This window comes from Triturus cristatus, chromosome 4_2 (assembly GCF_964204655.1).
Source record: "Triturus cristatus chromosome 4_2, aTriCri1.1, whole genome shotgun sequence".
Lineage (NCBI taxonomy): Eukaryota > Metazoa > Chordata > Amphibia > Caudata > Salamandridae > Triturus > Triturus cristatus.
In genome coordinates, this window is record NC_140586.1 from 968803635 (window position 1) to 968821523 (window position 17889).

A 17889-nucleotide genomic window follows, 5' to 3' on the forward strand; every position below is an offset into this window, starting at 1 on the left:
ATTAATAATAAATACAATTATTCATAACCTAATTATAATTAACTTACTTCCCACCCTATTACCCTATAAACCTGCAAACCGAAACAGAACTAAAACACAATATTTTAATAAAATTAATTTATATTTAATAAAAATTAATATTCAATATAATGTAATTACGTCCCACACTATTCCCCTATCAACCCACAACTCGCTCTAATACTAAAACGCAAAATGTTATTAAAATAATTTATATTTAATAAAAATTATTATTTAATTTAATATAATTAAATTACTTCCAACCCTATTCCCCTATAAACCCACAACCCACTCTAATACTAAAACGCAAAATTTACCTAAAAATATTTTAATATTTTCTAAACATTTCATATATATATTTAAAAATAATAAAATACATTACAAAAAATATTAAACACATACATATAAAGTACATACTAAAATACATAAAACGAATAAAAATCTCGATATTATTAACAACTATATTTTTGCTAACGATATTACTTACATCGATATTACTTACATCGATTTTAAATAAAACGATATTCCTTACTTTAAGGTCGATATTCTGGTCACCAATATTTTTGCTGTGGATATTCTGTACCTACGATATGAAAATCTCGATTTTAAGGTAGGTCGATATTACAACATCGATATATTGACTGTGCACCGATTTTTTGGGGCCAGGTATGGGATATTACATACCAAGGGGTTTCAGAGAGATTATAATTTTCCATACAAGGGTCATTTGCTTTACCAAGAATTTCAAAACGAGCAGTGACTCTAAAAAGCTGCGGCGGGGCATACAGTGAGAGCAGAGAATGCAGATTGTCACTAACGTTATGGAACAGCACACAAATTTAGAGGCTACGTAGATACAAGGGAGACACCTGAAATATGCTCTGCACCTCACATGAATCCAGTACACGAAAGCGCCTTTACACACAGACCAAACATCCTTGGTGGGTCCGAGGGGAGAATGAGGGGTTCAGAACACAAACATAGAAGGAATAGCTAGTGGGTGTTCAGGGACACGTTACTGGAAACTGACTACTCTAGTTAGTAGTGTCATGGACTGGTTGTGGGGGCGGTAGTCTCCTACAACAAGCAGCTTTTGCTCCACAACTAAAAGAAAAGGTCTTAACCTTCTTACATGAAAATATTGGTGGGAAGGCACTTATAAATATGCTCAATACATCTAGCAAATGATGTAATAAAACCCTTGACACAACCCATAATGAGGTGGGCAATTCACTGGTGTGTGCGCACACCACCGCTAGACATAACATCTAATCCCGGCTTTACCACTTTACCTAAAGATGCTGGAAATAGACACCACATGTTACTTCTCTACAGGGCCACTATACAGGTCCTTATCCTGGGATTGTAGTCCCTCGGTTGCTCCCTCACAATCTCTACCACCCCACGTGTGGCTTACAGCACTAGGAAACTGTGCAACCAGGAGACTCCATGATTAACCCTGACCTACCAATTTGTGAAATAGTGAGCTTCAGGAATCACTCAGTAAATGTATGCCTCTCCCCCATTTATGTCCAAGATCGGGGGTGTTTACAACCATCCTAAAGTTGTAAGTAAAACTGTGCTTTTAAAAATGGGCCCAGACTGTGGTGATGCGTCTTTAACTACAGATTTCTTTCCTGCGGCTCCTGGACTGTGGTGATGCGTCTTTAACTACAGATTCCTTTCCTGAAGCACCTGGACTGTGGTGATGCATCTTTAACTACAGATTTGTTTCCTGCGGCTCCTAGACTGTGGTGATGCATCTTTAACAACATATTCCTTTCCTGCAGCTCCTGGACTGTGGTGATGCGTCTTTAACTACAGATTCCTGCCTGCGGCTCCTAGACTGTGGTGATGCGTCTTTAACTACAGATTCCTTTCCTTTAGATCCTGGACTGTGGTGATGCATCTTTAACTACAGATTCCTTCCTGTGGCTCCTGGACTGTGGTGATGCGTCTTTAACTACAGATTCCTTCCTGTGGCTCCTGGACTGTGGTGATGCGTCTTTAACTACAGATTCCTTTCCAGTGGCTCCTGGACTGTGGTGAAGCATCTTTAACTACAGAATCCTTTCCTACGGCTCCTGGACTGTGGTGATGCGTCTTTAACTACAGATTCCTTTCCAGTGGCTCCTGGACTGTGGTGATGCGTCTTTAACTACAGATTCCTGCCTGCGGCTCCTAGACTGTGGTGATGCGTCTTTAACTACAGATTCCTTTCCTTTAGATCCTGGACTGTGGTGATGCATCTTTAACTACAGATTCCTTTCCTGCAGCTCCTGGACTGTGGTGATGCGTCTTTTACTACAGATTCCTTTCCTGTGGCTCCTGGACTGTGGTTATGTGTCTTTGACTACAGATTCCTTCCTGCGGCTCCTGAAGTGTTGTTGATGCATCTTTAACTACAGATTCCTGCCTGCGGCTCCTGGACTGTGGTGATGCGTCTTTAACTACAGATTCCTTTCCTGCGGCTCCTGGACTGTGGTGATGCGTCTTTAACTAATGATTCGTTCCTGCGGCTCCTTGAATGTTGTTGATGCGTTACCAGGAGTGTTCCCGTTGGGTGAGTGGTGAATAAATCTTACCCTTAGCCTACCGATGACTCGAGAGTCTGATTACCACATAGACATTGCCTCTGGGGGGGGGAGGGGGTACACAGCGCCCACTCTCATGGACTATTCACCAGAATGTAACGTGGCGAAGTAATAACCTTTGGAAAAAGTAGTTCTGCGTTCATCGGACTTAAACTGTTTAGTACTAGGTGAATCCTACTCTTTCTGTGCCTCTGTCCCCAGATCTGACAATGTCTGCTCCTCGAAGGAGGCTGGACTGAAGAAATAAACAGCAAAGGCTCGTTCCCAGCACAAACCACCAGCATGGATTTCATTCACTCGTTCACAGCTGCTTAACTGCAGGTCTCCGCACTCCATATCAGCATCTCTAAAGGCAAAAGGAGGGGGAGAGCCCGTATGACCCTCTAGAGTCTAGGCCGCTCACTAGAAAACGACGACGAAGGACAGGACTCTAATAGGATAAACCGATCCAACTCAAATATGAGGTCAACGTATTAATTATCGCCTTAATGGTGCAAATGACACTCTGGAATGAAATCAATACTATTCGAATAATCGGTGTTAGATTTAAAATAGAGGCACTGCTGTGCTGCAATAAAATAAATCACCGGCAACAATAGCTATTCTCACAACAAAATGTACTTATTTCAAGTTTGGCTGCATATTTTACAAGGAGGGGACAAAGCGACAACTGATAGACAACATTATAAAGCTTACCAACTTGTCTTATAAAGGTTACTGGTACTTTTAGAACAACACAAAGGTTAAGGAAAAGCAGAAGCATCAAGGTAGACAGTGTAACCGCAATGGCGGACAATAAACCCTTATTAATAGGGACCACATAACAACCGTCTCCAGGTAGGAGCGCCTAGTTAAAAAACACCTCCTAATACGGTGAACGACTACAGTGAATCAAACTGTGACTATGACATTGGTCTATCCAAACATTTGAGTTCTGCGTTTGTTCTTCTCGTTAGGTTTTGATCCTGGAAGATAAAGGTTGATGGGTTTCGGGCTTGTGCTTTATGCATGCTTCAGGACTTTGCGGAACGAATGTCACCCAAACATCGCACCATGTTGAGGAGCCCATTGGCGTGAGAGTTGGTCGCGTAAAATGGAGCGCCACGATAAAAGAACTGTTCGAGGAAGCACTGGGGTTACCAGCTTCTCAAAAGGGCATGGCCTCTGTTTAGATAGCTGTCCAGAGGGCCAGAGACCTGGGTGGGGCCATCAATGTAAGCAACGGCCCGGAGCCGCCATGGCTAATTTGTAACTCCTGGGTCAGTTTGCTTGTGTGGTGGCGGCAAAGATGCGTAGTATGCTGATATGGTTGGGTTGCGAACACGATCCACAAACTGGCATGTGGACACTCACATCGGGATCCTTGCTGCCCGGTAGCTCCTGCCACCCAGCACCAAACAAGCAGGACTTGTATAGCTGAGCTGTGTGCGCCCTCCAGGCTGTTCCAGGCTGTTCCAGTTGTGCTGGCATCACCGGGCTGCACTAGATGAGTGCGGACAATGGAGCAGACCACCCGAGGGCACGACAAACCTGGAGGTTCCCGGTGACAAAGAGTAATTCTTTTTAAGATTACTGTAAGGTTGTTACCAGTACTTCTGGAATGCAGTATTTTCATGGAAACCTAAAAAAACGGTTAACACTAGCTACAGTATGATTGCGGTTACTAAAAATGTAACATCTGATAGCACGGTAAGCATTTACACGTTATTTTTGCAAAATATGCGCGACTGATCTTATACTCACTACAGCCCGTCCTACAATTTGTGTTACAAAAGGGGGTGGTGATGGACGGAGCATCAGAACCAATCAAACACTCACACCCAGTGAACAGATCTGGGTTTGATCCATCACCGTTCTTTAGCCCAATCTGCCACCCCAGTTCAGACATGGCCATATGCAAATCAGTCTGACCCTGTGCCTCATGGGAACAGTCCAGCCCGAACTGCCAAGCCATGCCTTCCCTGGACCGGAAACAAGCTTCCTAGGACCGGTTTCTGGCATTTCAGCCGTCTTCAGCCAGGCTTGCTTGAATCCAGTGGCAAAGTGAGCAAGGGACTCACGTCTGAGCATACCCTGCCAACTTATGGCGAACAAAGCGGTACAAAAGGGGGTGGTGATGGACAGAGCATCAGAACCAATCAAACACTCACACCCAGTCAACAGATCTGGGTTTGATCCATCACCGTTCTTTAGCCCACTCTGCCACCCTAGTTCAGACATGGCCATATGCAAATCAGTCTGACCCTGTGCCTCATGGAAAAAGTCCAGCCTAAACTGCCCAGGGTGTGAGTGTTTGATTGGTATGCAATTCCTCCCACTCTGACCTGATTGGCAGGACCCTCATACAGATCAAAGTTCTGCTGCAGTATATTGTGATTTTACAAATGAAGGCTAAAATAAATAAATGAAATTATCAGAGGCCAATTGTTTTAGGGGAAGACAACAATATAGACTGGCTGAGCCCTGCTGGGTCACCCTATCCCCCACCTTGGCCAAAGCCCGTACACCCTTGCTTTGAGAGACGGAACTAAAGGTGACTCTGGTATCCTGGTTTTATTTTACTGCCCGACACGAAGAGCCGCTGTTTCAAGATAAGTATCACTGATCGTGACTCCCCCATAGGCGAGGGCACATTGCCTGGTTTCTGCAAGTCTTCCGGTATGAAACTATTGCCCTGGGCAGTGGCTTGTGAGCTGCCTGTTTGACACATTGCCTGGTTTCTTCAAGTCTTCCGGTATGAAACTATTGCCCTGGGCAGTGGCTTGTGAGCTGCCTGTTTGATGAGAGGGAAGGGTAGAGAGCCTTCTCCGGAAGAAGTCTGCCGGCCCTTTGAGGAGGACCAGCAGCAGAGCCCGTTGTGAAGAACGACCCAGAAGGAACAGAGGAAATGTGGCAGAGTGCCGAGAAGTCCTGTGAAGTGCACAGGGTCCCCCAGTCTCCCTGACTGAGCAAGTCTGTGTAGAGGTTGTGTCTCACTTGCCAGTATCAACTGCTAAATTTTAAAAAGCTGATTTTGAGACCGCAGAGGGTAAGACGCAGACAACCACTGCTGACTCTACCGTCGTTGCACTTCTGCGATAACACCAGCACCTCAGACCCAAGAAGGAGATCCTTCCACCGCGACTACTCAACCTTCCGCCATGACTACTGGGGCAGACATCTCACCGTGTCTTCATGGAGACACTGTCACACCAGCGAGCTGCCCATGGAGAGGAAATCAAAGGGACAGCGATGGGTTGTCCTTTTGTCCCAGAGCTGGCCACGTTATTCATGGCCAAATTTGGGGAGAAGTTTATCTGTGAAAACAATCCATATGCGCATCATATCCGAAAATGGTTTCGGTTTGTTGATGAACTTTTTTGCATTTTGGATGGATGAGATGAGATCTTAAATTTGTTTATTGAATGGTTGAATGCCAGATCAGTGGATATAGTATTCTGTGTGTCCAGTAGCCAGTCATCTATCAAATTTTTGGATGTAGCGTTCTTTGGACACAATGGATGATTATGAACTACATTGTTTACCAAATCAACGGTTAGGAACAATGCCCTACATTATTCTAGTCATCATCCACGCAGTTTACGTGACAATTTGCCTTAGGGCCAATTTCTCCAGATACGACGGAATTGCTCAGGTAAAAGTGAATATTTCACGAGTGCAGAATTTCTTGTGCACAAATTAAAGGAACGCGGATACCCAAACAAATTGCTGAAAAATATGGTGAAACGTGCTTGGAGGACTCCGAGAGAGACCCTTCTGGAAAACAGACCAGGAAATGACAAGTTAGAACGCATGGTATGCATATCCACATTGTGTTCAAAGACTACCTGTAGGAAAGTGGGTTTCTGTTGTAGTAACCCCCCCACTTTTTGCCAGACCACTGATGCACTTTGACTTGATGTGCCCTGGGACCCAGCCAATCAGGTTCCCAGGTCCTGTGTGCTTTCCCCAAAAGTACCCCAATGGGCATCTCTGGCCACAGGTCAGCCCCTGGTAAATGGTACCAGAGGTACCCAGGGCACTGTGACCAGGGAAGACCTCTAAGGGCAGCAGCACTTATTGTGCCACCCTTAGAGGCCCTGTACCTCTACACACACACACTGCTTTTGTAGGTTGCGTGTTTTGATGCAGACCAAAGTGAAGAGTCGACATGGCACACATCCCTGTGTGCCATGCCTACAACCCACTGCCCTGGCCTAGATCAACCACCCCTCCAGGGGACAGGTGAATGAGCCCTGTATCCCTCCAGTGCCCAAGTCCATTCTTGGGCATTGTAAGTACAGTGCAGCCATTTAGAGTATATGGTGCTGGGAGTTTGTCATTACGAACTCTACAACACCATAATGGCTACACAGAAACCTGGGAAGTTTGGTATCAAACTTCTCAGCACATTAAACCCACACTGATGCCAGTACCTCATGTATTTTTATCTGAAGTATTTTACTGCGTCGAATTATATTTTGTACTAGGGGAATTAAAATTAGAACTGTTTATAGGGAGTCACATATATAATCTCCTTTTTACGTACAAAGGAAATAACCTGAGTAGTATTTTTTTATATTATAGCTATTATGTGGAATTTCTTTCTTGGTGGTATATATGTATAATTAACGGATCTTGTGTAGATGTGATTGAGTAGAGTGGATTGAATGGTGGCTATACCTATTTGGTGATACTTTTGATTCCAAGAGGATATGTTATTTTCTAATCTTCAATAAAGACCAGATCTCCAGAGGACAGCGGACCAGATTCCGAACAATTGAACTCTGAAGTTCCGTCATCCGACCTTCTCAACTCTCAACCCACCCCCAGGCCTGGCCACAGTGACTATAAACCTGTCAATATATGAAGATGTGTTTTCTTCTGGGTTTCAGTGTCTAAAAGGTGTCAGCCCAGTATGGTTATGGCACGCCTCTCCTGAAGTTCACGGCCCTAAGGGTTCATTCCTGGTATAAAGAACGGGTGACAGAGGGCGCCCCAGCCCAGTGCCCCAGGCGATCTGAATGGCGTCGGAGTTGAGCCCATTTACGTAAACTCAGGCCATAAAATGTGTGTCCAGCAGCTTCATATGTGATCTCAAACTCCCTGAGCCTAAATGTCTCAATCATAAAAGGCTTTTCCAGAGAGTCAAACACCTTATCGGCATCACCAGCCTTCATGTGTGTGTTTTGCCGATGCAGCACTGCGAATACCTTCCGTAGGTGAATCGCTGAGGATTTATGTAGGACAAATCCTGACTGTACCGGAGAGACTATTTTCTCTAGTAGGATGGATAGCCGAGTCGCATCACCTCAGGCAGGAATTTACAATCACAGTGAAGCAGTGACAGAGGGCGATAAGAGGTGCACTTAGCAGGGTCTTTTCCATGCTTGGGGGGCACTGATATGATTGTGTCACTTATAGACGGCACCGACACACCTCCCTCCAATGCCTCGGCACACACCTCCAGCAGATGTGGGGCCGGTATTTGTTTCTAAGCTTTGTAAAACTCTACACCAGACCTTCAGATCCCGGAGCCTTTCCTCCTCCTAGGGCGTCTATAGCTGCAACGATCTGTTACCCAGAGATCGATGGCTTATGACCTAATGTGAGAGCCTATTTACATAGCACCGCAAAGCTAGTTTGGGAAAGAAGTGTCCTGGCGCTTGTATAAGCACATACGTATCAAAATCCCACAGCCCCTGAACATGAACAGAAAGGTTTTGAGTTGTTTCCTGAAAGAACCCATTTTTTCTTGGGCGCACAGGGCAGGTGGGAGGGCATTCCATTCCAGGTACCTGCAGTCACCACAGGCAGAGAGCAGCCATGTATACTGATTTTCGCAAACTTAGAGCCTTTACACAGCAAAGCACGGTGGGATCTCACCACTCGGCCAGCTGATACTAGGCAAAAAGCGAGGACATATAAGAATGAACCCCTTGATTGTAGAGCGTTTATGACATAAAGTGCTTTATATTGACATCTTTTCAGGACAGGAAGCCGGTGCAATTTGACCAGTTTGTTGGAGATCGACCTTGATTTTATTAACCTCAGAACCAGCCCAGCTGCTGTTTTTGAAGCAGCAACAATCTATGAAGGCGATATTCAGATATGCCTACGTATAAAGAGATGCATGAATCCATTCTCGATAGGATCAGAACCAGTACCAGGCCCCTCCTAGATGAAGCAGGGATGAGTGGAAGTATTTTTTTGATAACTTTCAGCAGTCAGAGCCTGGAGAGCAGGTGATTTTAATGTATCCTTTTAGGGACAGATGCAAGTCCACCCAAACTCCCAGTTTGCTGACCTGATGGAATGGGGTGGACAGATCTCCCAAAGACACCGGCCTCCACCCTTGTGCCATGAGGCTACGGACTCAAATACCGCTATTTCCGTTCTTTTCACTGTTTAGCGCCAGGGAGTTTGAGCTTATCCAATCAGCGACTTCCTGGCGGCAGCTTATGTTTATGTTTATATATTTCTAAAGTGCTCGAATGCCGAAGCGTCTTGGCGCTGAAAGGTGCTCTAGCAGGAAAAGGCGGAGTATAACGGTTTATGCCGTTGCAAAGAGTCTGGTTTTTAAATGTTTTCTAAAGATCTGAAGGTTGGGTTGGGGCCTCATGGATTGAGGCAGTTTGTTCCAGAGTCTAGCTGCACAGTATGTAATTGTGCGGCCACCCCAGCCTTCTCTTTTAATCTTTGGTACTCTTCAGCTGCTCCGCCATAGATGGCTTTATGCACATATGTGAGTGCTTTAAAATCTATGCGTTGTTTTATAGGCAGCCAATGTAGGGAACGTATCCCATCCGAAGTGGATTGCCCTTTGTGCAGGCCCAAAATCAGTCTGGCCGCTGCATTCTGCAGGGACTGTAGTTTCAACAATTGAAACTTATTTATCCCTAAAAAGAGGGCATTAGAGTAATCTAGCTTAGAGAGGAAATGGGCCACCATTACCGTTTTTTGGAGTTCCTGGGGTATATAGGGAAAGATTTTTCTTAATGTCTTCAGTAAAAAGAAACATGAAGACGTCAAGCTATTGACTTGAGCAGCAAAATTAAGTTTGCTCCTAAGTTTGCTGTCAAATAGAACCCCCAGGTTTCTAACCTTCTCTACCGGGGCCGGACATTCTCCCGCCTCTAAATTAAAGGGTATTTTATCTGTATTTAATTCTAATCTAATGATTTGTGTACATTCTAGTAGATGTGATATCGAATGGCTCGATCAGGTGTATTTTCTTCTAATCTAATGATTTGTGATTCATCGAGTAGAGGTGATATCGATTATCGAATAACTCGATCAGGTGTATTTTCTTCTAATCTAATGATCTGTGTATCATCGAGTAGAGGTGATATCGAATGACTCGATCGGGCTGGCCAAGTGGGCCATGTAAAGATTGAAAAGATTGTGGCTCAAAACTAGGGAGGGAGAATTGTCTTAGGGGTTGATCTGAAGTTAGCTGATGCCACCACTTGGGTCAGATCTTTCAAAAAGGAGACAAACCAAGCAGGCACTTTCCCCTAAGACCCACCATCTGCATTCTCTGTGGTAAAGTGGAGTGGGAGATGGTGTCAAAGGCTGCCGACAGATCTAATCAGATCAGAGCCCCCCACCTCCCCAGCCTCATACATAATGTCTCTAACATCCCACGTGGCTTTAGCTAGCACGGTCTCTGCAGAAAGCTCTGTTGGAGCCCTGGATGGACAATGTGCAGAAGTTGGTGGGACTCAAGGTATTTGGTGAGCTGCTTGTTCACCGTCACCTCAGTTAGTTTGGGGAACATCAGGAACAGAGAGACACGCCGATCCTTAAAGTTAGAACTGCTGTGACTACTGGAGCAGACAACTGGAAGTAATGTTGTCTAAAACACTCTGATAGGCTGCACGCTGGGTTGCAATGGAGGGCAAGAACAAGAAGGTTGGGCTTAGATGTGTCCCAGAGTAATTACCAGAGCCTGGGATGAACTCAAACATTCCACCCATCATTTTGCTTATTCATAAATACGCCAGGTGTGCCCAGATGTGGGTCCCGTGCTCGCTGCACCGCTGGAATCAAGCCGCACCCTACAGTCAGGGCCCCGATAGGCTGAAACCGGTCTTGAGTTGCTTGTGTTCTGGTTCAGAAAGGATCTAGATTGGCTTTTCAGGCTGGACTGCTCCTATTGGAAGGAGTCTAAAGCTGATTTGCATATGTTTGCTTCCTGTTTGGGATGGCATTGTCAGCCAACAACCAATTGATCTCCCTCTCTGGCTTGGCCTGGTGAGGACCTGGATGTAAGCCGGACTCTAGTGAGGACCAGGACGTGAGTCAGGGGCTTGTGAAGACCAGGACATGAGCAGGGGCCTGGTATGGACCAGGACATGAGCCGGAGTCTAGTGAGGACGAGAATGTGATCAGGGCCTGTTGAGGACCTGGACCTGAGTCAGGGGCTTGTGAGGACCAGGACGGGAGCCGGGGCCTTGTGAGGACCAGGACGTAAGCCGGGGCCTTGTGAGGACCAGGACGTGAGCCGGGGCTTTGTGAGGACCAGGACGTGAGCCAGAGTCTAGTGAGGACCAGGACGTGACTCGGAGTCTAGTGAGGACCAGGACGTGAGCTGGAGACAAGTGAGGATGGGGATGTGATCAGGGCCTTGTGAGGACCAGGACGTGAGCTGGGGCCTGCAATGGACCAGGACGTGAGCCAGGGCCTTGTGAGGATGAGGATGTGTGCCAGGACCTGGTGGACCAGGACGTGAGCAGGGGTCTGGTGGACCAGGACGTGAGCTGGGGCCTGCAATAGACCAGGATGTGAGTCGGGGCCTTGTGAGGACCAGGACGTGAGCTGGGGCCTGCTATGGACCAGGACATGAGTTGGGGCCTTGTAAGGACCAGGATGTGAGCCGGGGCCTGGTGAGGACCAGGATGTGAGCCGGTGCCTCGTGAGGACCAGGACGTGAGCGGGGGCCTTGTAAGGACCAGGATGTGAGCCGGGGCCTGGTGAGGACCAGGATGTGAGCCGGGGCCTGGTGAGGACCAGGATGTGAGCCAGGGCCTTGTGAGGATCAGGACGTGAGCTGAGGCCTTGTGAGGACCAGGACGTGAGCCGGGGCCTTGTGAGGACCAGGACATGAGCAGGGGCCTGGTGAGGACCAGGACATGAGCCGGAGTCTAGTGAGGAACAGGTTGGGAGACGAGACCTGGTGGCCAGGATGCTGAGCCCGTCTCGCTCCCTTTGAGAGGCTAGACTAAACACCTGGTGTGTCCTCTCTTGCAGGACCAGGGAAGGGTCAGTCCAGAGATCCAAGGACATCAGAGACTGGGGCGCTGGAATTGAACCCCCTGTTTTTCATTGCATTTCTCCAGGAAACAGATGAAACTGAGGTAAATCTCCTTGAGAGAGATTCAAATTATCCCAGATCTCACTGGACTCACAATCTGCAGAAAGAGGCAGAGAATGAACGTCCTTGCACATGAACTGCTCTACTCTTCTCTGCCACGATGCCCCGGGAGGTACCAAATATTTCTGTAGAGTGATCCCCTGAATATTCATGCCTGTACTTTCATGTAATACGAAAGTGCATTCTGGGAGTAGTAGTCTCGGTTAATTCACTAAAGACAGTGGTTTAAGAAATAAACTCCATAAATCAAGGAGATGCCAGCATTTGTCATGAGCCATCTGGGGCTCTCTGGTAACGCCGGATACTTTTCAAAAACTCGGATTATGAGCTCTTAAAATAAAATAAATTGCCTGGAAAGGATCATCTCTGGGCGGTGAAAGCAGCGGCTGAGGTGGTGCTCAATTTTCATACGAAGAGGACAGTACACGCCTCACCTCCTAGCCCTACAGGGCAGATTTCATGCCAGCAGAGGACAGGCCTCCACTCCTCTGTATCCCCCTGGACAGGCCTCGACAACTCTGAATCCACCTGGACAGGCTTCACCTCCTCTGCACACCTCCCGGATACGCCTCACCTCCTCTGCACCCCCAGCCCATGACAGGCACCACCTCCTCTGCACCCCTGGACAGGCCTCACCTGCACTTAACTCCCTGGACAGGACATGCTTCACCTCCTCTGAAACCTGGACAGACCTCACCTGCTCTGCACCCCCTGTGAACGCCTGACCTCCTCTGCTCCCCCTGAATAGGCATCTCCCCTGCACATCTCAGGACAGGCCTCACCTCCTCTGCACCCCCAGCCCAGGACAGGCACCACCTCCTCTGCACCCCTGGACAGGCCTCACCTCCTCTGCACCCCCAGGACAGGACAGGCCTCACCTCCTCTGCACCCCTGGACAGGCCTCACCTCCTATGCACCCCCAGCCCATGACAGGCACCACCTCCTCTGCACCCCTGGACAGGCCTCACCTGCTCTTAACCCCCTGGACAAGACATGCTTCACCTCCTCTGAACCCTGGACAGGCCTCACCTGCTCTGCACCCCCTGTGCACACCTGACCTCCTCTGCTCCCCTTGATTAGGCATCTCCCCTGCACCCCTCAGGACAGGCCCCACCTCCTCTGCACCTCAGGACAGGCCTCACCTCCTCTGCATGCCCGGGAAAGGCCTCACCTCCTCTGCACCCCTCCCGGATACGCCTCACCTCCTCTGCACCGCCAGCCCTGGACAGGCCTCACCTCCTCCGCACCACCTGTGCACACCTGACCTCCTCTGCACCCCGGGACAGGCCTCGCCTCCTCTGCTCCCCGTGATCAGGTCTCACCTCCTCTCCTCCCCCTGGACAGGCATCACCGCCTCTGCACCCCTTGGACATGCCTGTCCTCCTCTGCACCCCTCTGGATAGGCCTTACCTCCTCTACACCCCTGGATAGGCCTCACCTCATCTGCACCCCAGACAGGCCTCACCTCCTCTGCATCCCTGGACAGGCCTCGCCTCCTCTGCACCCTGGACAGGCCTCACCTCCTCTGCACTCCTCAGGACAGGCCTCACCTCCTTTGTAACCCCGGGACAGGCCTCGCCTCCTCTGCTCCCCGTGATCAGGTCTCACCTCCTCTCCTCCCCCTGGACTGACCTCACCTGCTCTGCACCCCCTGTGCACGCCTGACCTCCTCTGCTCCCCCTGAATAGGCATCTCCCCTGCACCCCTCAGGACAGGCCCCACCTCCTCAGCACCCCGGGACAGGCCTCACCTCCTCTGCCCAACCCCTGGACAGGCCTCACCTCCTCTGCACCCCTCCCGGATACGCCTCACCTCCTCTGCACCTCTGGACAGACCTCACCTGCTCTTAACCCCCTGGACTGGACAGGCCTCACCTCCTCTGCATCCCTGGACAGGTCTCGCCTCCTCTGCACCCTGGACAGGCCTCACCTCCTCTGCACTCCTCAGGACAGGCCTCTCCTCCTCTGCACCCCTCTGGACAGGCCTCACCTCCTCTGCACCCCTGGACAGGCCTCACCTCCTCTGCAACCCCTGGACACGCCTCGCCTCCTCTGCACCCCTGGACAGGCCTCACCTCCTCTGCTCCCCATGGACAGGTCTCACCTCCTCTCCTCCCCCTGGACAGGCCTCACCTACTTTGCACCCCTTGGACATGCCTGTCCTCCTCTGCACCCCTCTGGGCAGGCCTCACCTCTTCTGCACCCCTGGACAGGCCTCACCTCCTCTGCCCCCTTGGTCAGGCCTAACCTCCTCTGCATACCTGGACAGGCCTCACCTCCTCTGCACCCCTCTAGACAGGCCTCACCTCCACTGCACCCGTGGACAGGCCTCACCTCCTTTTCACCTGTGGACAGGCCTCGCCTCCTCTGCACCCCTGGACAGGCCTCGCCTCCTCTGCACCCCCTGGGCAGGCCTCACCTCCTCTGCACCCCCTGGTCAGACCTCACCTCCTCTGCATCCTGGACAGGCCTCACCTCCTCTGCATCCTGGACAGGCCTCACCTCCTCTGCACCCCTGGACAGGTCTCTCCTCCTCTGCACCCCTCTGGACAGGCCTCACCTCCTCTGCCCCCCTCCTATGGACAGGCCTCACCTCCTCTGCACTCCCCTGGACAGGCATCACCTCCTCTGCCCCCCTGGACAGGCTCTCCTCCTCAACATCCCTCTGGACAGGCCTCACCTCCTCTGCATCCCTGGACAGGCCTTGCCTCCTCTGCACCCTGGACAGGCCTCATCTCCTCTGCACTCCTCAGGACAGGCCTCTCCTCCTCTGCACCCCTCTGGACAGGCCTCACCTCCTCTGAACCCCTGGACAGGCTTCACCTCCTCTGAACCCCTGGACAGGCCTCACCTCCTTTGCACCCCCTGGACACGCCTAGCCTCCTCTGCACCCCTGGACAGGCCGCACCTCCTCTGCTCCCCCTGGACAGACCGCACCTCCTCTGCTCCCCCTGGACAGGTCTCACCTCCTCTCCTCCCCCTGGACAGGCCTCACCTACTCTGCACCCCTTGGACATGCCTGTCCTCCTCTGCACCCCTCTGGACAGGCCTCACCTCCTCTGCACCCCTGGACAGGCCTCACCTCCTCTGCACCCCTGGACAGGCCTAACCTCCTCTGCATTCCTGGACAGGCCTCACCTCCTCTGCACCCCTAGACAGGCCTCACCTCCTTTGTAACCCCTGGACACGCCTCGCCTGCACTTAACTCCCTGGACAGGACATGCTTCACCTCCTCTGAAACCTGGACTGACCTCACCTGCTCTGCACCCCCTGTGCACGCCTGACCGCCTCTGCTCCCCCTGAATAGGCATCTCCCCTGCACCCCTCAGGACAGGCCCCACCTCCTCAGCACCCCGGGACAGGCCTCACCTCCTCTGCACGCCCGGGAAAGGCCTCACCTCCTCTGCACCCCTCCCGGATACGCCTCACCTCCTCTGCACCCCCAGCCCAGGACAGGCACCACCTCCTCTGCACCTCTGGACAGACCTCACCTGCTCTTAACCCCCTGGACTGGACAGGCCTCACCTCCTCTGCATCCCTGGACAGGTCTCGCCTCCTCTGCACCCTGGACAGGCCTCACCTCCTCTGCACTCCTCAGGACAGGCCTCTCCTCCTCTGCACCCCTCTGGACAGGCCTCACCTCCACGCCTCGCCTCCTCTGCACCCCTGGACAGGCCTCTCCTCCTCTGCTCCCCCTGGACAGGTCTCACCTCCTCTCCTCCCCCTGGACAGGCCTCACCTACTTTGCACCCCTTGGACATGCCTGTCCTCCTCTGCACCCCTCTGGGCAGGCTTCACCTCTTCTGCACTCCTGGACAGGCCTCACCTCCTCTGCACCCCTGGACAGGCCTAACCTCCTCTGCATACCTGGACAGGCCTCACCTCCTCTGCACCCCTCTAGACAGGCCTCACCTCCACTGCACCCGTGGACAGGCCTCACCTCCTTTTCACCCCTGGACAGGCCTCGCCTCCTCTGCACCCCTGGACAGGCCTCACCTCCTCTGCACCCCCTGGGCAGGCCTCACCTCCTCTGCACCCCCTGGGCAGGCCTCACCTCCTCTGCATCCTGGACAGGCCTCACCTCCTCTGCACCCTTTGACAGGCCTCACCTCCTCTGCACCCCTGGACAGGTCTCTCCTCCTCTGCACCCCTCTGGACAGGCCTCACCTCCTCTGCACCCCTCCTATGGACAGGCCTCACCTCCTCTGCACTCCCCTGGACAGGCATCACCTCCTCTGCCCCCCTGGACAGGCTCTCCTCCTCAACATCCCTCTGGACAGGCCTCACCTCCTCTGCATCCCTGGACAGGCCTTGCCTCCTCTGCACCCTGGACAGGCCTCATCTCCTCTGCACTCCTCAGGACAGGCCTCTCCTCCTCTGCACCCCTCTGGACAGGCCTCACCTCCTCTGAACCCCTGGACAGGCCTCACCTCCTTTGCACCCCCTGGACACGCCTAGCCTCCTCTGCACCCCTGGACAGGCCGCACCTCCTCTGCTCCCCCTGGACAGGCCGCACCTCCTCTGCTCCCCCTGGACAGGTCTCACCTCCTCTCCTCCCCCTGGTCAGGTCTCACCTACTCTGCACCCCTTGGACATGCCTGTCCTCCTCTGCACCCCTCTGGACAGGCCTCACCTCCTCTGCACCCCTGGACAGGCCTCACCTCCTCTGCACCCCTGGACAGGCCTAACCTCCTCTGCATCCCTGGACAGGCCTCACCTCCTCTGCACCACTCTGGACATGCCTCACCTCCTCTGCACCCCTGGACAGGCCTCGCCTCCTCTGCACCCTGGACAGGCCTCACCTCCTCTGCACCGCTCTGGAGAGGTCTCACCTCCTCTGCACCCCTGGACAGGCCGCGCCTCCTCTGCATCCCTGGACAGGCCGCGCCTTCTCTACACCCATGGACAGGCCTCACCTCCTCTGCACCCCTGGACAGGCCTCTCCCCCTCTGCACCCGTGGACAGGCCTCACCTCTTCTGCACCCCTGGACAGGCCTCAGCTCCTCCGCACCCCTGGAGAGGCCTCAGCTCCACTGCACCCCTGGACAGGCCTCTCTCGGTGAAGGATTGCCATTAAGGAGGAGCCCAGAGTTCATTTCACCCCATACAGCGCCTCTGACTCCGCCCTTAGCCTCGGGGCGCTATGCACAGGCCCCGAAGAGAGACACTGCTCCCCTGGACCTGCCCAGAGGCGCCGGGGGCAGGACCGTGGCTCAGACCGAGGCGCTTTAATACCACACACCAGACACTAGGCGCTACACACGAGCCACCTGTTCATATCTCAGAATAAGGGAAATGTCCTGATCCATTTCGCATCTTTCAGCCCCGGGACCTGCTTCCGGTGATGCTGCTGCCACCGCCCTCCCCCCTCAATTATCCCTCTCTAGACAGGTGACCCAGGACAGTTCCCTGCCCGCTCCTTCTCGCCCTTGGACTCGTGAGCCCAGGGCATCTGGAGAAATGGCTGCTGAGGGTCACACAGCGCGTCGGGGTCGGTCTGAAGGATAGACTAGTGAGAAGCTCCGCCCCGTATCTGAATGTGTCTGCTGTGACTCGTGTCTGCTTTTTATTTTTATTGTAATTACTTCTAGTTTCGTTTTCAGTGTGTAAAAGCGAAGCAGCGCTACACACAGCAAAGCAGAGGGAAACACAACCAGGCGCTACCTCCAGGCAGGGTGAGAACCCCCCTGTACCGAGGCTTCACCGCCGTGGCCACTTGTCTTCAATGAAGGACACGTGTGTAGTGCTGAGAAAGAAGAGTCATTATAGCTCCCAGCTCCTGGCGCGCCGAGCACGCGCTAGGCGCTTTAGTGCAGGCTGGTGGAGCAGAAAGCGCTGGTTTGTGGCGGCCCGGAACGGCAAGCTTTTAAAATACTTATCCCTTTGGTAGTATATTTGTCGTCTTCTCTCCACTGTCCCTAAA

At 51.8% G+C, this 17889-nt stretch overlaps 1 protein-coding gene across 1 annotated transcript in view; it reads right to left on the minus strand.

Annotated features, from left to right (window-relative positions):
- LOC146839172 (uncharacterized) overlaps nucleotides 1-17068 on the minus strand; it is a 70342-nt gene extending 53274 nt beyond the window's left edge. Inside the window, exon 1 of the mRNA XM_085603190.1 lies at nucleotides 16939-17068. The gene's annotated coding sequence lies outside the window, so the exon portion shown is untranslated. The remainder of the gene's footprint in view (nucleotides 1-16938) is intronic.
- Between the last annotated feature and the right edge of the window lie 821 nt (nucleotides 17069-17889).